Source organism: Hyla sarda, chromosome 8 (genome assembly GCF_029499605.1).
Source record: "Hyla sarda isolate aHylSar1 chromosome 8, aHylSar1.hap1, whole genome shotgun sequence".
NCBI classification, from domain to species: Eukaryota; Metazoa; Chordata; class Amphibia; order Anura; family Hylidae; genus Hyla; species Hyla sarda.
The window spans coordinates 123,667,682-123,687,551 of record NC_079196.1 but is presented as its reverse complement, the minus strand read 5'-3'; the positions used below and the strand labels follow the sequence as shown (position 1 = coordinate 123,687,551).

Below are 19,870 nucleotides of genomic sequence, written 5' to 3'. Positions count from 1 at the left end.
CAAAAGTGCAAAAACAGAAGAATGCTTGGTCCTTAAGGGGTTAAGTTATTAAACTAGTATTCCAGGATTGAGAGGTTCTTCACCAACATTCCCATTCTGCCCAGTATTTAAAAAAATAAACCTCTACTTACCTCCGGCTGCTCCCCTGGTATCTCTGTTGTCCTACTGCGGTCCCTGGTATGCTCCTCTTCCTGGTTCCCGTGGTCAATTTGTCACAATGTGGCACAGAGAATCACAGCAATTTGACATATTGATTCCCGACACTTGTGTTTTCCTGGTGTTAGGACTCGATAGGCACGTTTCCGCTGCGCACTCATGCAGGTCCTTGTTCTGACACAAGGAAGTGCAGTGTAAGCATATGTTTTTGGTTGTTTTATTTTGATTTTATAGAACCCAAAACCTGAATATTTATAAAATAATAATTCTGTAGTAAAGTCTTCAGCATGAACATAAAATAGAAAAAGTAAAGACCACATTAAATTATTGTACTTTTTTTTTTAAAAGTATTTTATGGCAAAACATAAAATATAGCATGTGTTCCAACGCAGGCATTTGAATCCAGTAGGTTGCTTTTAGTAAACAATATTTTACTAAGTCTGCACCTTTAAGCCATTTCAGTGCTATTGGATATTACAAAGCAGCAGTGATGAGTTTGCATATCTGCTTCAGTGCAGCAAGGGCAGTAGGAAATGCAAGTAACATTCCTTTTATACCTTAGAGTTAACGCTTATTGCCTTTGCTTGTTAAATAAGAGTCAGTTACTAATATTTTGTGCTACATATTTAATTGCATGTTATTTTATTCCCTGTCGTTTCCAGTGCAGCTGCTTCAATGCCCAGATGTACTGCAGTATCTGATGCTTCTGGAATCCAGCCAAAACCATCCCTAAAATGCAGCATTTTAAAAAACATCTGTGCTAATGCTTCTGAGAAGCACTTTCTGTAATATAACACTTCTTTTTTCCATTTTTCAAAGAACCATTGTGGGGAGAAAAAAAAAACCTGCACTTTAAATTCAATCTCGACAAACGTGGCTCATTTGTACTGCAGCTTCAGCAACAGAAGCTTGATAATAAAAAAGGTAGGACTTTTCATTTTATTATGTATAACTAGTTTCACAGATGTTTTGTGTTATCAGCAAAATGACATATCTGTATAGAATATCTCCTTGTGGCCTCTTACTGCAGATGAATATATGTATATATATGATGGTATGCAATCTCTGTGTCTTGTTAACACTTATTATATGTTACAGTACATTGTGGACCAGTATCCTATTTATAGTACAAGAAAATATTATGCAAATAGACAAACTTATATTGCTCTATATACCATATCTGTTATACATTTTAGAATTGGTTATTGATTTATACATTTAAAATGATTTCACAGCTATTTTTTGTAAAATATTCAATAACCTTATTTGGTGGGTTTGTGTTGGTATGTATTTAAATTCTAATTCACAACAAAATTTTTAATCTCTGAAATATGCCTTCACTTTGGAGGGGGGTACAACTGCACAGCGGCACTGCCATCCACCTAAATGTGCAGGGAACTGTAGTGCTGCCCTTATAGATCAAGCTGCATTTCTTGCACAGCAAGTGGATGAGGCTTTGTAGGAAAAAAAAAACTGTGAAGGAGACAAAGCACAAAATCATCTCAGTGGCCCCATAATTCTCACAGTCTGGGGGTCTGAGGGGTCAAATCCCCACATTCCTAAAGTAACGGTATATCAAAGAAAACTATAATAACATTTGATATAGTGCTGTACCAGTGGTATTCAACTTCATTCTCACAATCGCTAAAGGTGCAGTGGACAGACCCCTATTTTTGAAATGATGGCATTTTACTTTCTATTTAGAAAAAAATACTTAAATCTTGCAGTTTTCAGTTTGGCCTATGAGGCTAATAATAAGCTGACACTTTCTGTTCTACATAGAAAAGTTTATCAGCAGTCATCTTATTTTGACAGGCAGGATAACAAGGTAGCAACTCAACACCATAAAAAATCCCACGCCACCCTGTCAAAGGTCTTGGTAGCATCCAATGACAGGATGGAGCGGAAACCTCCCACACCCATCTGGACTGCAGCAAAGGTTTTATGTGTGTTTTTTAAAAGACACTCTTAATAGACAAAAAAAAAAAAAACTGATCATCACAAATAATACCTTCCAGATATCCATTTAGATGAAGGGCCAGAGCCTTGGATCTTTACATCTGTATTTAACAGGGAAATTGTGGAGTAAAATAACAATAGACAAAAACAAGAGCCATCGCTCAATGAAAAGTGCAATAATGATCTAGTTGGTTACCATATATAACCTGGTCCCACCATGGAGCTTACTTCACGGAGGGGGGGGCTGGTTTGATATGCAAACTATGCTCCCTCCTGGATAGCGAAACAGTATCCCCTCTTGATTATCCAAATGCTGCCATCAATATGAACCAATGGATAAAAGTTCCACCAGTTCCATAAATAGCATATTCTGTTTTATCCTTCACAATCAGATATAAAATTCTTACATGCAGGGTTGTGCCCTGGTTGCACCGTGTTTTGGAGGTTACAGGCAGGTCCTCTTTTCTCAAACAATAAATCATAATGAAAGAAAACAGTGATGGCCGTGGTCCCATAAAAAAGGTGCATCATGGGAATTCTGAAGAGGTGAAATAGGTTCCTATACTACCATAGCAGATGACCGTAGTCCACCTGTATATTATTTTCATACTCAATCATTCCAGTTACATTAACTTAGAACTTATTGATTAAAAAATCATTATGGTTCCTGTTTATATAAAATCACAGTATTAAATATACATATTAAAGTACTTAAAATATGTATGAATAAAAATCATTAAAAAGGGCATGTCACCAAATGAACTCTTCTAAACTAACCCAGGCTATGTTTCCTAACTACTCCTAACGTTTAAAAAAGCTTTAAAAAGTTCTGTATCTTACATTTATTCTTGTTCACATAGTGCAATCTCCCAGCAGGAGAAAGTGGGCATTTCCCAGCAGGTATGACATCACTGAAGCCTGCTGGGGGACCACTTCCGCCTTCACATCATTGCAGTGCTGTGATGAATAGAAGACCTCAGGCTCTGCATCTGTCAGTGAGGCTCTATGCATGTATCAATGAGGATCTTTGCAGCTTTCAATTAGGCTTTTTGCAGCTTTCAGTGCAGCTCAGCTGTCAATGAAGCTCAGTGCAGAGAAACACTTCTTGAGTTTGGTCTCCTGCCAGGCCGGGAGGAGACCAAACTCACTGTATTAATTGCAGCAGGGAACAGAACAGAGCCACCTATTGGCCGTTTTTTTTTTGTTACATTTTAAACATATTTATGTTGATTATTTTAAAAGCAAGTTAGGGAAAGGGAAAGTGTCAGCTAATTACACAAGGAACACTATATTAAAAGTTTTATTTGGTAACAGGTACTCTTTAAAGACATCCATTTAGAAAGTATACATATAAATATATACACAAATGCATATGTACACATATGCTCATACATACATGCACATGTATGTTTTCACGTATTAAAATACCATATAAAATGCAAAATAGAACCTTAAAAGGTACCTTTCATCAAAAAATCTTTTGATATATTATAGATTAATGTATACAGAATAACTTTCCAATAGCATGTTATTAAAAATATGCTTATTTTGTATTTGATTTTCCACTTTGAAAAAATGACCTCTAGGGGTCTCCCTACCAGTCCTTTTTTTTATAGATTTCAGACTCATGCTGGAGTCCTAGATCTTAGACTGCAGCTGGGACACAGACAAACTCAGCCCTGCTCCCTGCAAGGGAGTTTGTCTGTGTCCCGGCTGCAGTCTGAGATTTAGGACCCCAGCATGAGTCTGAAATCTATAAAAAAAAAAAAAAGGACTGGTAGGGAGACCTCTAGTGGTCATTTTTTAAAAGTGGAAAATTAAATAGAAAGAAGCATATTTTTAATAACATGCTATTGGAAAGTTATTCTGCATACATTAATCTATAATATATCAAAAGTTTTTTTGATGAAAGGTACCCTTTAACAATTATTTGCATGTGCGTATAAACTCGAGCTAATGATGGCTCGAGTGCATACACACGCTAATCACAGATTTCTACCAAAAAGATATAACTTATTAATATACCTGTTCTAAAATTTCATTCAGTCCAGACGGGCACAGGGAGTTCATCTGAAATATCAAAAACATATCCTTTTAACATAATGTTTTGTAATCACCATTGGTTATTTTCTCTATGGGAGTCATTTTTAGTAGGCTAGGGTCCTTATTATGGTGGTCACAGAAATGACAGGACACGATATGCAACTGATACCCTTTCACTATATTTGATCTGTGTTTATTTAGCCTAATTCATAAATTATTCACAGTGCGGCCAATGTAATGCAAGTTACATGGGCATTCTAACGTATAGATAATATACTTAGAGTTAAAGTTTAGATGTTGACGAATTAGATTAAGGGTATATTCTGCCCCATAACAGCTACTTCTTTCACTTAATTTATGATTTCTGCACAACATTTACAACCCCCCCCCCCCCCTCCACCTAACAGGGAAATTGGATGGTATTATTCTCGTTACAGTGAGTTTTTTCTTTTATCAAAATAATAATGGCCTCATTCGTAGATAGTGGAAAAAATGTATTAATTTGGGGAAGTAAGCTCGTAAGCAAAAAGTTTAAAGGGGTATTCCAGCAAAAACTTTTTTTTATATATCAACTGGCTCCGGAAAGTTAAACAGATTTGTAAATTACTTCTATTAAAGAATCTTAATACTTCCAATTATTAGCTTCTGAAGTTTTCTGCCTCAATGATGATGTCACGTCCCGGGAGCTGTGCATGATGGGAGAATGTCGCCATATGAGCTGGACAGCTCCCGGGACGTGAGTCATCAGAAAGCAGTTAGACAGAAAACAGCAACTCAACTTCAGAAGCTAATAACTATTGGAAGGATTAAGATTTTTTAATAGAAGTAATTTACAAATCTGTTTAACTTTCCGGAGCCAGTTGATGTATAAAAAAAAAAGTTTGGGCCTGGAATACCCCTTTAAGTTTATATGTAGGCCCAGAGTTCATGGAGGTCTGTCACTGCCTACTTTTAGGGTCTATTATTTAGCGGCACAGTTATGTTTTATTTTTGGCACAGGGGGAGCTTTTCTTAAATCATAACTATAATTGAAGAGTTGGAAAGAGTTGTTTTTTTTTTTTTGTTTTTTTTTGCAAAAAAAAAATGTTTAAGAAATTTCAAACATGAACTCAGCTGGAAAAAGTCTAGAAGAAATTAAAGTTGCTTTTGTCCCTAAAGGATAGTATCTTAAGAACTCCACTATGAAATAATTCATAGATCACAGAATTCACCAAGATTAGGGTCTTTTTTGGGGGGGGAGGGAAAGAAGATCAGATATTTTCCATATGTTTAGTTTCCCAGAGGAAGAACAATTCTGGGGTAGAGTAGGTGTAAAAATCCTTAGAATCTATATATATATATATATATATATATATATATATATATATATATATATAAAACTCAATGTGTGTGTGTGTGTGTGTGTGTGTGTGTATGTATGTGTGTATGCTCCAGCATCACGTCCAAACGGCTAAAGATATTGACATGAAACTTGGCACACATGTTACTAATATGTCAACAACAAACATAGGATAGGTGATTTAACCCGTATTCACCCCCCATTTGCCAGGGGTGGGGTTTATGTTTAAAGTCCCATACAAGTCAATGGGAAATATATGTTACTGCATAACTTCCCAACGGCTGGAGATATTATGATAATACTTGGTCACATGTTACTTATATGTTCACTTAAAATATAGGATGGCTAATTTAACCCTTAACTACCCCCATTTGTGAGGGTCAGGGTTTTTGTTTAAAGTCCTATGCAAATCAATGGGAAATGTATGTTCCTATATAACTTCCGTAACTTCTGGAGATATTTCAATACCTGGTACACATATTACAGGTCGGCATATGAGGTCAGGATAGGAGATCGAGATAGGAGTACGGGATAGGAGGTCAAAATAGGAGGACGGGATAGGAGGTCGAAATAGGAGGACGGGATCGGAGGTCGAAATAGGAGGACTGGATAGGAGGTCGGGATAGGAGGTTGAGATAGGAGGATGGGATAGGAGGACGGGATAGGAGGACGGGATAGGAGGACTGGATAGGAGGACGGGATAGGAGGACGGGATAGGAGGTCGAGATAGGAGGTAGAGATAGATGGAATGGATAGGGAGATGGGATAGGAGGTCGAGATAGGAGGACGGGATAGGAGGTCTGGATAGGAGGTTGAGATAGGAGGACGGGATAGGAGGATGGGATAGGAGGACGGGATAGGAGGTCGGGATAGGAGGTCGGGATAGGAGGACGGGAAAGAGGATGGGATAGAGGACGGGATAGAGGACGGGATAGGAGGTCGGGATAGAAGGTTGAGATATGATGACGGGATAGGAGGTCGGGATAGGAGGACGGGATAGAGGACGGGATAGAGGACGGGATAGGAGGTCGGGATAGAAGGTTGAGATATGATGACGGGATAGGAGGTCGGGATAGGAGGATGGGATATGAGGACGGGATATGGGGTTGGGATATGAAAACAATATATGAGGATGGGATATGAAGTCAAAAGCTTCCTCCTTTGTTTATTTTTCTCCCCAACAAGGATTAGGAAGGAAAAACCAGGCAATGCCGGGTACTCAGCTAGTATATTTTGAAATACAATTAGATCCTTGGCTGTTTGTCCTTGGGGAGACTTCAAAGGTGCCCCCCAGACCATAATAAACTTTTCGCAAACTTGCTTTTTTATGGTAGATTGTTCATTTTCATATCTTGGTTTGCCACAAGCTTCTCCATGATTTCATCATGGTTGTTACTAATCGAAACACTAAAACAATATGAACTGTTATTAATGAAGAGTAAAGGTAGGAGAGAGGGAGTAAGGGAATATGGGATAAATGGTATTGAGTCACTATTTAGAATATAGCAATCAAAATGATTACATTTTTGCACTTTCGTATTTTCCTCCTCCCCTTCTAAAAATCATAACGCTTTCAATTTTGCACCTACAGACCCATATAAGGACATGTTTTTTGTGTCACCAATTGTACTTTGTAATGTCATCACTTATTTTATAACATAATCTACGGCTAAAAAAAAAAAATTATTTGTGGGGTGAAATAAAAGAAAAATGCTATTTTGTAACTTTGGTGGCTTCCATTTTTACACAGTGCACTTTTCTGTAAAAATGACACCTTATCTTTATTCTGTAGGTCCATACAGTTAAAAGGATACCTCATTTATGTAGGTTTTATTGTATTTTACTACTTTAAAAATGTTTTTTATCTACATGCACCAAAATTAGTATGTTTAAAATTGTCATCTTCTGACCCCTATAACTGTTTTATTTTTCCGCATATGTGGCTATATGAGGGTCTTTTTTTGCGCTGTGGTCTGCAGTTTTTATTGGTACCATTTTTGTTTTGTAAGACTTTTTTTATGTTATATGAAGTGACCAAAAATGCACGATTTTGTAGTTTGGCCTTTTTTTTACATGAACGCCATTAATCGTTTGGTTTAACTAACATTATATTTTAATAGTTCGGACATTTACGCACGCAGTGAAAAGGGGGGAATGGGAAAAGGAAGGATTCAAACTTTTAATAGGGGAGGGGCTTATTCACCTTCATTAACTTTTTTTTTACACTTTTAACTTTTTTTAGTCCCCATAGGGGGCTATACCATGCAGTCTTCTGATTGCATACACTGTTCGATGCTGAGCATCAGAGCACAGATCAGATCAGACAGGAGGATGGTAAGGGCTCTCAGGACATTGCGAGTTCATTGCGATGGTCCCGATCAGCTCCGCTGAGCTGCCGTGATTTTTTCATTTTAGATGCCGCAATCAACTTTGCGGCATCTAAAGGGTTAAATAAAGTACAATAGACATGAACAAAGTATTTGACAGACTGATAAACAGAGAGAGTATTCTAAAGTCAAATATGGGTCCAGCTAAATCTTAGATCTGGATCATATGACAGGACAAAGACCCTATGCACAGCAGCAAATCTGAGGCAGAATGGTTGAAATAAAAAAAGAATTGAGGAGTTGAATAATCCAAAGCCCAGACATCAAACCAATTAAAATATTGTGGTGGGACCTTAAAGGGGTACTCCAGTGGAAAACTTTTTTTCTTTAAATCAACTGGTGCCAAAAAGTTGAACAGATTTGTAAATTACTTCTATTAAAAAATCTTAATCCTTCCAGTACTTATTAGCTGCTGAATACTACAGAGGAAATTATTATCTTTTTGGAACACAGTGCTCTCTGCTGACATCACGAGCACAGTGCTCTCTGCTGACATCTCTGTCCATTTTAGAAACTGTCCAGAGCAGCATATGTTTGCTATGGGGATTTTCTCCTACTCTGGACAGTTCTTAAAATGGACAGAGATGTCAGCAGAGAGCACTGTGCTCGTGATTCAGCAGAGAGCTCTGTGTTCCAAAAAGAAAAGAATTTCCTCTGTAGTATTCAGCAGCTACTAAGTACTGGAAGGATTGAGATAAAAGTAATTTACAAATCTGTTTAACTTTCTGGCACCAGTTGATTTAACCCTTTCAGGACTCAGGGTGTACCTGTACGTCCTGAGTTCGCTCCCGTTCTATAACACGGGGCCACACGGCCGGGACCCGTGACTAATAACAATAATAGCACTGATCGCGGTGCTGTGCGCTATTAACCCTTTAGATGCGGCGTTCAAAGTTGAACACCACGTCTAAAGTGAAAGTAACAACCACTAGACCAAAGTATTCACTGGAAGAAAGCGCACACCACCATTACATAAATGTAATCATAAGTACAGAAGTTTTTATTACAACACATATCAAATACCGTATACTCAGGGACATTTAAAAACAATTAAAACAGCTCAAACAGAGCATAGCACAAACCCTGGGGAAGGGCCATGAACCCCCTCCCACAGGTAAATTACCCCGTCCTTGGTTAGCAAACTGTAATGGAAATATAACACAGTATGTAAATTAACAGTATGTCACAATCAACTATCCTGCCCCACAATAATAAATAATCCACAATTAAAAATAATACTAGATGATACTTAGGCAAAAGACAGAGATTGACATCCAGTAAACAAGGACGGGGTCATGCCAGATGATTACATTTATGGTGGTGTGCTCTTTCTTCCAGGAAATACTTTGGTCTAGTGGTTGTTGTATGTGTTTTTACACTGGAGCAGCACCCCCTAGCTTTATACAGATACTTATACACATATAAAGTTGAGCCCCCCCTTATCCAATTGAAAGTGAAAGTAAAACATTGCCTGTTAGCTCAGGGGGCTGTTTGGGATCACCGGGACAAAATTGCGGCATCCCGAACAGGTGTAGAACAGCAGGAGGGTCCCTTACCTTGCCTTACGGTGTCCGCTCGCCGAATGACTGCTCAGTACCTGAGATCCAGGCATGAGCAGTCAAGCGGCAGAATCATTGATCAATGGTTTCCTATGAGAAACCATTGATCAATGTAAAAGATCAGTGTGTGCAGTGTCATAGCCCCCTATGGGAGCTATAACACTGAAAAAAAAAAGTTAATAAAGATCATTTAACCCCTTCCCTAATAAAAGTTTGAATCACCCCCCTTTTCCCATTAAAATAAAAATAAATAAATAAAATAAAAATAAACATATGTGGTATTGCCGTGTGCAGAAATGTCCAAATTGTAAAAATATAAAATATATCATCAATTAAACAGCACGGTAAATGGCGTACTTACAAAAAATTCCAAAGTCCAAAATAGCGTATTTTTGGTCACTTTTTATATAATGAAAAAATGTATGAAAAGCAATCAATAAGTCCAATCAATACAAAAATGGTACCGCTAAAAACTTCAGATCACGGCGCAAAAAATGAACCCGCATACTGCCCCATACGCTGAAAAATAAAAAAGTTATAGGGGTCAGATGACAATTTTAATTGTATAAATTTTCCTGTATGTAGTTATGATTTTTTTCAGAAGTACGACAAAATTAAACCTATATAAGTAGGGTATCATTTTAATTGTATGGACCTACAGAATAAAGAGAAGGTGTTATTTTTACCGAAAAATGTACTGTGTAGAAAGCCACCGAAATTACAAAATGGTGTTTTTTCTTCAATTTTGTTGCACAATGATTTTTTCCCCGTTTTGCCGTAAATGTCATTACAAAGTAGAATTGGTGGCGCAGAAAATAAGCCAAATATGGATTTTTAAGTGCAAAATTGTAAGAATTATGCTTTTTTAAAGGTAAGGAGGAAAAAAACGAAGGTGAAAAAACAAAAAAAGTCCTTAAGGGGTTAAAAAAAAAAGTTTTCCACCGGAGTACCCCTGAGGTAAAAAACGCCAATTTTCCCGTGCGGCATTTTTTAATGCATATTTTATAACACATATCAAATACCGTATACTCAGGGACATTTAAAAACAATTAAAACAGCTCAAACAGAGCATAGCACAAACCCTGGGGAAGGGCCATGAACCCCCTCCCACAAGTTAGTTACCCCGTCCTTGGTTAGCAAACTGTAATGGAAATATAACACAGTTGTAAGAATTATGCTTTTTGAAAGGTAAGGAGGAAAAAAACAAAAGTGAAAAAACAAAAAAAGTCCTTAAGGGGTTAAAAAAAAAAGTTTTCCACCGGAGTACCCCTGAGGTATTTTTTTGCAAAAAACGCCAATTTTCCCGTGCGGCATTTTTTCGCTGATGTTTGCTGCAAGTCAGTAGTAAACTGCAAAATGCCAGATTCACTTGGCGTTTTTCAGTTTGGCGATTTTTTTTTAATCCTTTTGGCGATTTTCAGCAATTTCGGTCTCAGAGGCTGGATTTTCAAAACATCCGACAAAACCTAGTTTGGCGTTTTTTACCCTGAAATCGTGGCGTTTTCGTCCCATAGAAGTCTATGGAAGAGCAAAAACGCCAAGAAAAATGCCATGATGGTTTTAACTTTTGTATTTTTGCAGACGGTTTTTATTCTTTTTAGGACTTTAGCGATCCAAAAAAGTGATACAGATAACTTTTTTATTAAAATTTCGTAGGGTACCATTAAAAAAAAATTTATAAAAAGATACAGTAGTGATGGAAAAAATCGTATCTAATGAAGTGTATCTTTTTTATTTCACATTTTTTATTCATTTTTAAACAGGGATCAATTTATGTGGGCGGGTAAAGCACTAAATATTTAGCCGACAATAATAAAAATGTAGTGTGTGTGTGTGTGTTTTTCACATTTTGTTTTACATTTTTTAGGTAGTACTACTACTCTCAGCATGGAACACACTGTTCCATGATGGGAGTAGTAGTACCTGTACTAATAGACAGATCGCCTGTTGCGATCCTTCTGTATAATTTATAGATGCGGCAGGCCGCTCTTCTAACGTCTCTGCACAGCCGTATATATACAGCTATTCATATTTCCTACAGAGAGCTGTGACTGGTCAGATGGTTCCAGCCAATCACAACTCTGTGGGAAATATGAATAGGTGTACATATACGTCAGTGCAGGGGACCATAGAAGAGTGGCCGCATCTATACATTATACAGGATGATCACAGTGGGTGCCAGAAGTTACACTTGCTGCGATCTGTCTATTAATGTAGGTACTACAGCTGCAGAGTGTGCTGCATGCTGGGAGCAGGGCTTTGGAGTCGGAGTCTAGGAGTCGGAGTTGGATGAAATTTTGGGTACCTGGAGTCGGAGTCTGCAAACAATGCACCGGCTCTGACTCCTACTAAATTTAGATTGGAATAAAAAAAAAAAAAGCAAGTTTAAATGTCCCAATTCACAAAAAGTTATTATTAATGGCTTCTCTACTTTAAGAATAAAGACCAATGCATGCAGTGTCTCACGTAACCGCAAAACGAACACGTTAATTGACCGTGAAGAAGCATGCTTTTCATGTGCTTTACTATATGGCACAAAACGCACAATTAGGAGCGGCAATACTTATACTTTCCATAGTGTAGTGTTCTGCTGTTACAGGGAGCCTATGGGTAACCTAGCCTGTCACTGATAAGGGATTAAGGAAATATGTTTTTTGCAGGACTAGAGACACTTGTATAAGTGAAGGGAATGGAGGGTCAATAGTTCAAGACTGAAGCTGTAAACCATTGGAAAAACTGCTGCCATTCAGCTAAGGCTATCAAAACTTGTAAACTCGATTGTTAGCTTAAAGGGGTACTCCGCCCCTAGACATCTTATCCCCTATCCAAAGGATAGGGGATAAGATGTCAGATCGCCGGGGTCCCACTGCTGGGGACCCCCGGGATTGCCGCTGCGGCAGTTCGCTCTGTGCGTAATGACGGGCGATACAGGGGCCGGAGCATCGTTATGTCACGGCTCTGCCCCTCGTGATTTCACAGCCAGCCCCCTCAATACAAGTCTATGGGAGGGGGTGTGGTGGTCGTCACGCCCCCTGCCATAGACTTGTATTAAGGGGGCGGATCATGATGTCACGAGGGGCGGAGCCATGACGTCACACTGCTCCGTCCCCTGTATCGCCCGTCATTACGCACAGAGCGAACTCGCTCTGTGTAGTAATGAAAGCGCAGTGCCACAGCAGCAATCCCGGGGGTCCCCAGCAGCGGGACCCCGGCGATCTGACATCTTATCCCCTATGCTTTGGATAGGGGATAAAATGTCTAGGGGCGGAGTACCCCTTTAAACTTTAAACATGACTATGAGATTCTACTAGGGAAATCATGTTTTATAATAAATGCCCCTTCCTGGATCCTACAACAAAAAACGTGGTCTCAAATGGCTGGAGGTGCTCAACCCCAAATGCAGTTGTGCATTTATACTTGGGGGGGCAGATCCTGCCCTTGTAGTCCGTTGCTAGGGGCGATCCCCAGCATAAAAATGCATACAATGGAGGATGCCTGCAGCGGACTAAAAGTGCCACAATAGAATCCTACACCAGATAGACGGTGTGGATGTGTAACAATTAGAATAATACAATACAGGAATATGGGTGCACTACTGTGTTAGATGTATACAATGACATTGGCTATCGATCAACACTGATGTTAAAATTGAGACATTCGCCAGTATATCCTCATATGAAGGACATACCAGAGCCCGCACACCAACGCCAAGGTTTGTCAAAATGGCACGGGACCTAACGCTAATCCTACCTGTGCGTGATAAGCAAAACAGGGGCCAGTGGGCAATTACGGCAGCATTCGGTCGACTCACAGCCTCCTCCCAGGTACCCTCCAGCGTGACTGAGCACACATACAATGGGAGGGGGAGGCAAGCTGCAAGCCCCACCTGAGTTGGCTAATATAGGTGCATGGCCTCACAGGTGCTACCCTAATGCTGCCTGGAAGATATTCAAGGCGCATTAGCTATGGAGTTTACACACTTCCAAGTATAAAATTTAAACAAAGAACAAAAAACGTGGTCTCAAATGACTGGAGGTGCTCAACCCCAAATGCGGTTGTGCATTTATACTGGGGGAGCAGATCCTGCCCTTGTAGTCCGTTGCTAAGGGCGATCCCCAACATAAAAATGTATACAATGGAGGATGCCTGCAGCGGACTACAAGTGCCACAATAGCTACACCAGATAGACGGTGTGGATGTGTAACAATTAGAATAATACAATACAGGAATATGGGTGCACTACTAAGTTAGATGTATACCATGACATTGGCTATCCCTCAACACTGATGTTAAAATTGAGACATTCGCCAGTATATCCTCATATGAAGGACATACCAGAGCCCGCACACCAACGCCAAGGTTTCTCAAAAGGGTGCTGGACCTAACGCTAATCCTACCTGTGTCATTGTATACATCTAACACAGTAGTGCACCCATATTACTGTATTATATCCTTCCTGGATCCTCCCACTGCCTTATCTTCAGAAGCAGATCAGCACACAAACTGTTCAATACTGTAGACTGTTGACTTCCCAGCCAGTAGTCCTGTGGTAATGACATGTATGTTGCCTTTCTTTCTTTCAAGGAATGTATAAAATACATTTGCATATTAATACAGAGGAGTCGGGGAGTCGGAGTTGGAAGTACAGAAAACTCCGGAGTCGGAGTCAGAACATTTATCTACCGACTCCACAGCCCTGGTTGGGAGCAGTAGTACCTGCAGTAAGGGACAGATCACAGCGGATGTCCCTCCTCCTGACACCCGCTGTGATCCTCCTGATGTGACTGTCGGGATCAGCTGTACCCAAGGCTACAGAGCCGGGAGAACAGCTGATGCTGAGCAGTAGATATACATTGTATATATACTGTCCAGCAAGAACTTACAGTGAGCCTGCAATGTGTATACAGTATACACATTGCTGGCTCACTTAACCCCTTGTTGAGCTGTGCGCTAAGCCAGCCCAGCAAGGAAAGAGTTAACTTACACTGCTGGGCAGTGTAGGTTAACCCTTTGGGCAGTATACAATATATACAGCTATCTGCGGTCTGTGTAGCTCTGCCCCCTAGTGATGATGTCATTCTGAGAAGGAGCTACAGACGGGATCCAGGCTGATAAGGGTATAAGGCTCTGTTAACATTGTCCGTTTTGTATAATGTGAACAGACCCTTCTGCCAGTGTCTTACCAGACAGGGAGACTCCAGCTGTTGCTAAATTACAACTCGCAGCATGCCTAGATAGCCAAAGTAACAGGCTGGCATTATTTTGGCTGGGGAGGGTCAGTAACAATGGTCCTCGCCAACCCTGGTAACATCAGGCTGTTGCTGCTTGGTTGGTATCTGGATGACAATGAATATACGGGGAACCCTATGTGTCTTTTTTAATGTATTTATTTATATAAAAAAAAAAACGCATAGGGTTCCCCGTATTTTCATTCTCAGCACAATACCAACCAAGCAACAACAGCCTGACGTTACCAGGGTGGGCGAGGACCATTGTTACTGGCCATGCCCAGCCTACATAACGCCAGCCTGTTACCGCCTAGGCCCAGTAGAGCCATTTTTGACTCTCCGGGCCTGTTGGTACCGGCTCTTCCCGGCACCCCTGTGGCGGTGGGTACCGGGGTAATAATTGGGGGTTAGCGCTAGCTGTTTTTTGGGCTAACGCTAAGCCCCGGCTGAGTAATGGATTCCGTCAATAGACCGGCTTCCACTACTAAGCCTGAAAATTCAATAGAAAACAAAAATACACAACACATTGGAAAAATTATTTAATTTAAAAAAATACTCCCCCACAGCCCTTGTTAACCATTTTATTAAAAGAAAAAAATCCAGTTCATCCGCCGTAATCCATCAAATCCACAATAATCCTCTGCATACACGGATCTGAAACGAGAAGAAAGAAAAAAACAAAACAAAAAATGGTTAGTAAATTTTTTGCACTCTCCGCTGGGGAGAGCGCCCATAATTCAATATCTACCCAAACAGGGAGCCTCCAATTGGTGCAAAACTACAACTCCCAGCATGCTCAGACAGCCTTTGGCTGTCTGGGCATGTTGGGAGTTGTAGTTTAGCAACAGCTGGAGTCTCCCTGTCTGGGTAGACACTGTCAGAAGGGTCTATTCACATTATACAAAATGGACAATGTGAACAGAGCTTCAGACCCTTACTAGCCTGACTCCCGTCTGTAGCTCCGCCCCTAATGACATCATCACTAGGGGGCGGAGCTACACTGACCCGACAGGGAGCGAGGAAGTTAAGAGGACCTCCTGTTCTGTATACACTATATACAGCTATCTATAGATAGCTGTATTTACTGTATACCGCCCAAAGGGCTATAGGGGCAGGGAGTCCTGTCAGTCTGGTGACAGGATTCCCGACTCCTGTATAGTATATACGGGTACACTATGCCTCCCTGTATACTATAAAGCCGGAGGAGTTGAGTAGTGATGCTGTGCATCACTCCTCTTCTCCTTACACTCTGTGGACCGGGCGCTCAGCATCCGACCCATAGAGTGGTACCTGAAGACAGTGAGAAAACTGCCACAGGGGAAAAACTGTCTTTTTCCACACACCAGGAAAAACGCCACAAAAAACACCAGAAAAACTGCCAAAACGCAGGAAAAATCCGTGGCAGTTTTCCTGGCAGTTTTTCCTGGCATTTTTGCTGGGGGGGAAAAAACCTCAGTGGAATCCCAGCCTTAAGAGAGCTGTGTATAAATGAATGCCCACAAACTTTAACCCCTTTAGGACCCTGGGTTTTTCCGTTTTTGCATTTTCGTTTTTTCCTCCCTACCTTTAAGAAATCATAACTCTTAATCTTGCACCTAAAAATCCATATGATGGCTTATTTTTTGCGCCACCAATTCTACTTTGTAATGACGTCAGTCCTTTTACCCAAAAATCTACAGCGAAACAGAAAAAAATCATTGTGAGACAAAATTGGAAATTTTTTTTAGTAAATGAGTGCCAATGTGCGTGTGTGTGGTGTCCCGGCACCGTATTTCATACGGCGCCTTGGTTATTAGTCCCCAAAGTCAGAGTCCCTAGGACTAGCGGGCTTCGCTTCCCTAATTAGCCCCTAGTGACCCCTTAGTAACTTGATATTTATAAATATTATCTTTGTAAATATGTATATGGCGTTACTCACTTGTTTTAGCGTCGGAGGACCTGCGGGTCATGTGACATGGTTCAGAACTCTATGGTATGTTGAAGGACCTTAGGTGGTTCTTGAGTCACGTGTTATCCCATAATGCTATGTAACGGTGAGTGACAGTTGTTTTGGACCAATCCACAACGGCCCGCCCCTGCCCATATAAGGGAACTGCGGCCATTGATCGCTCTCTTGGGTTGCTGTCACTGAATGAGGTAGGACTTCCGCAACTTTCAAGTACGTTTACTAGGCCAAAGCCTTGCGGCCTTGGCCTACATCACAGCGGTGATAGATATATAGTTTCCCGCTACTCTCCGCAAGATCACTGGACCTAAAAGCACCCCTAAATCCAGCAGATCTGTGCAATGGAATCTTTCTAAAGCTAAACTGAGCTTATCTGATCTCAACCAACTGTAAATCGCTGCTCAAATATAAATAGACTTTGTTCATGGACTGTTATTGCTATTGCTCTGCTTCAGAAAATCTTCAGTAAAAGTTTCTGCAAGTTTCAGTTGACAGTGGCTGTGGACAATCCATTTATTACGCATTCACTTATCGTTCTTGGGAAGGGTGGCGATAGGCCCAGCACCATTACAGTATTTAACCCTCACCCTGGTGTCACGAGTGACAAGGGTTAACAGCGCCCTTTATAATTCAGGAAAATCAACACCCCAACTACCCTATACCCCCACCAAGGTACCACATGTGTATGTGTATATGTGTGTATGTGTGTGTGTATGTTCCAGCATCACGTCCAAGCGGCTAAAGATATTAACATGAAACTTGACACACATGTTACTTATATGTCAACAACAAACATAGAATAGGTAATGTGACCCTTACTCACCCCCATTTGCCAGGGGCGGTTTTTTTTTTTAAAGTCCCATACAAGTCTATGGGAAATATATGTTACTGAATAACTCCCAAACGGCTGGAGATATTTTGATAATACTTGACCACATATTACTTATATGTCCACTTAAAATATAGGATAGTTAATTTAACCCTTAACTACCCCCATTTTGTTTAAAGTCCCATGCAAATCAATTGGAAATGTATGTTCCCACATAAGGAGGATAGGAGGGATAGGAGGTCGGGATAGGAGGTCGGGATAAGAGGTCGAGATAGGAGGTCGAGATAGGAGGTCGAGATAGGAGGACGAGATATGAGGATGGGATATGAGGACGGGATAGGAGGTCGGGATAGGAGGTTGGGATAGGAGGTCAAAATAGGAGGTCGGGATAGTAGGTCAGGATAGGAGGACAGGATAGGAGGACAGGATAGGAGGTCGGGATAGGAGGTCGGGATAGGAAGTCGAGATAGGAGTTCGAGATATGAGGACGGGATAGGAGGTCGGGATATGAGGTCGGAATAGGAGGATGGGATAGGAAGTCGGGATATGAGGACAGGATATGGGGTTTGGATATGGCAACAATATATGAGGACGGCATATGAAGTCAAAAGCTTCCTCCTTTGTTTATTTTCCTCCCCAACAAGGATTAGGAAGGAAAAACCGGGCAACACCGGGTACTCAGCTAGTATATATATATATATATATATATATATATATATATATATATATATGCATGTGTATATATATATATATATATATATAAAAATAAATAAATATATATTTATAAATATATATAAATTTATATATATAAAACTCAGTGTGTGTGTGTGTGTGTATATGTTCCAGCATCATGTACAAACTTAAAGATATTAACATGACTTTTGATACACATGTTACTAATTTGTCAACAACAAACATAGGATAGGTAATTTAACCCTTACTCACCCCCATTTGCCAGGGTCGAGGCTTTTGTTTAAAGTTGTATACAGTAGAAAAGAGAAGACAGACCTCAAGGTACTGTATATATATATATATATATATATATATATATATATATATATATATATATATATATATGTAAAGACGAACAAGCTAGTTAGAAATGCATAAACAATTTATTAGTAAAATACAATTGAAAGTAGGTCCAAGCAGGGCCCTTGCTGTGGACTGTATACTTATTGGTACTCAAAATTCATACATGAACAAAAATGGACTGTTAACCCCTTAAGGACCAGGCCATTTTACACCTTAGGACCAGAGCGTTTTTTGAACATCTGACCACTGTCACTTTAAGCATTAATAACTCTGGGATGCTTTTACCTATCATTCTGATTCCAAGATTGTTTTTTCGTGACATATTCTACTTTATGTTATTGGTAAAATTTTGTCGATACTTGCATCGTTTCTTAGTGAAAAATTCCCAAAATTGCTGAAAAAATTGAAAATTTTGCATTTTTCTAACTTTGAAGCTCTCTGCTTGTAAGAAAAATGGATATTCCAAATAATTTTTTTAATTCACATATACAATATGTCCACTTTATGTTTGCATCATAAAATTGACGTGTTTTTACTTTTGGAAGACACCAGAGGGCTTCAAAGTTCAGCAGCAATTTTCCAATTTTTCACAAAATTTCCAAAATCACAATTTTTCAGGGACCAGTTCAGGTTCGAAGTGGATTTGAAGGGTCTTCATATTAGAAATACCCCACTAATGACCCCATTATAAAAACTGCACCCCCCAAAGTATTCAAAATGACATTCAGTCAGCTTTTTAACCCTTTAGATGTTTCACAGGAATAGCAGCAAAGTGAAGGAGAAAATTCACAATCTTCATTTTTTGCACTTGCATGTTCTTGTAGACCCAATTTTTGATTTTTTACAAGGGGTAAAAGGAGAAAATGTATACCTATATTTGTAGCCCAATTTCTCTCCAGTAAGCACATACCTCATATATCTATGTAAATTGTTCGGCGGGCGCAGTAGAGGGCTCCAAAGCGAAGGAGCGACAAGGGGATTTTGGAGAGTACGTTTTTCTAAATGGTTTTTGGGGGGCATGTTTCATTTAGGAAGCCCCTATGGTGCCAGAACAGGAAAAAAAAACACATGGCATACCATTTTGGAAAATAGACCCCTTGAGGAATGTAACAAGGAATAAAGTGAGCCTTAATACCCCACAGGTGTTTCACGACTTTTGCATATGTAAAAAAATGTTCACTAAAATGTTTCCCCCCCCCCAAATTTCACATTTATGCAAGGGTTAATAGCAGAAAATACCCCACAAAATTTGTAACCCCATCTCTTCTGAGTATGGAGGTGCCCCATAAGTTGACCTGAAGTGCACTACGGGCGAACTACAATGCTCAGAAGAGAAGGAGTCATATTTGGCTTTTTGAGAGCAAATTTTGCTCGGGGGCATGTCGCATTT

General features: G+C 39.9%; 1 protein-coding gene across 2 annotated transcripts in view; it reads left to right on the top strand.

Annotated features, from left to right (window-relative positions):
• The first annotated feature begins 710 nt into the window (after positions 1-710).
• Positions 711-19,870, top strand: part of TRPM2 (transient receptor potential cation channel subfamily M member 2) — a 577,304-nt gene continuing 558,144 nt past the window's right edge. For both annotated transcript variants that reach the window (XM_056536782.1, XM_056536781.1), the window contains exon 1: positions 711-1,080. The gene's annotated coding sequence lies outside the window, so the exon portion shown is untranslated. The remainder of the gene's footprint in view (positions 1,081-19,870) is intronic.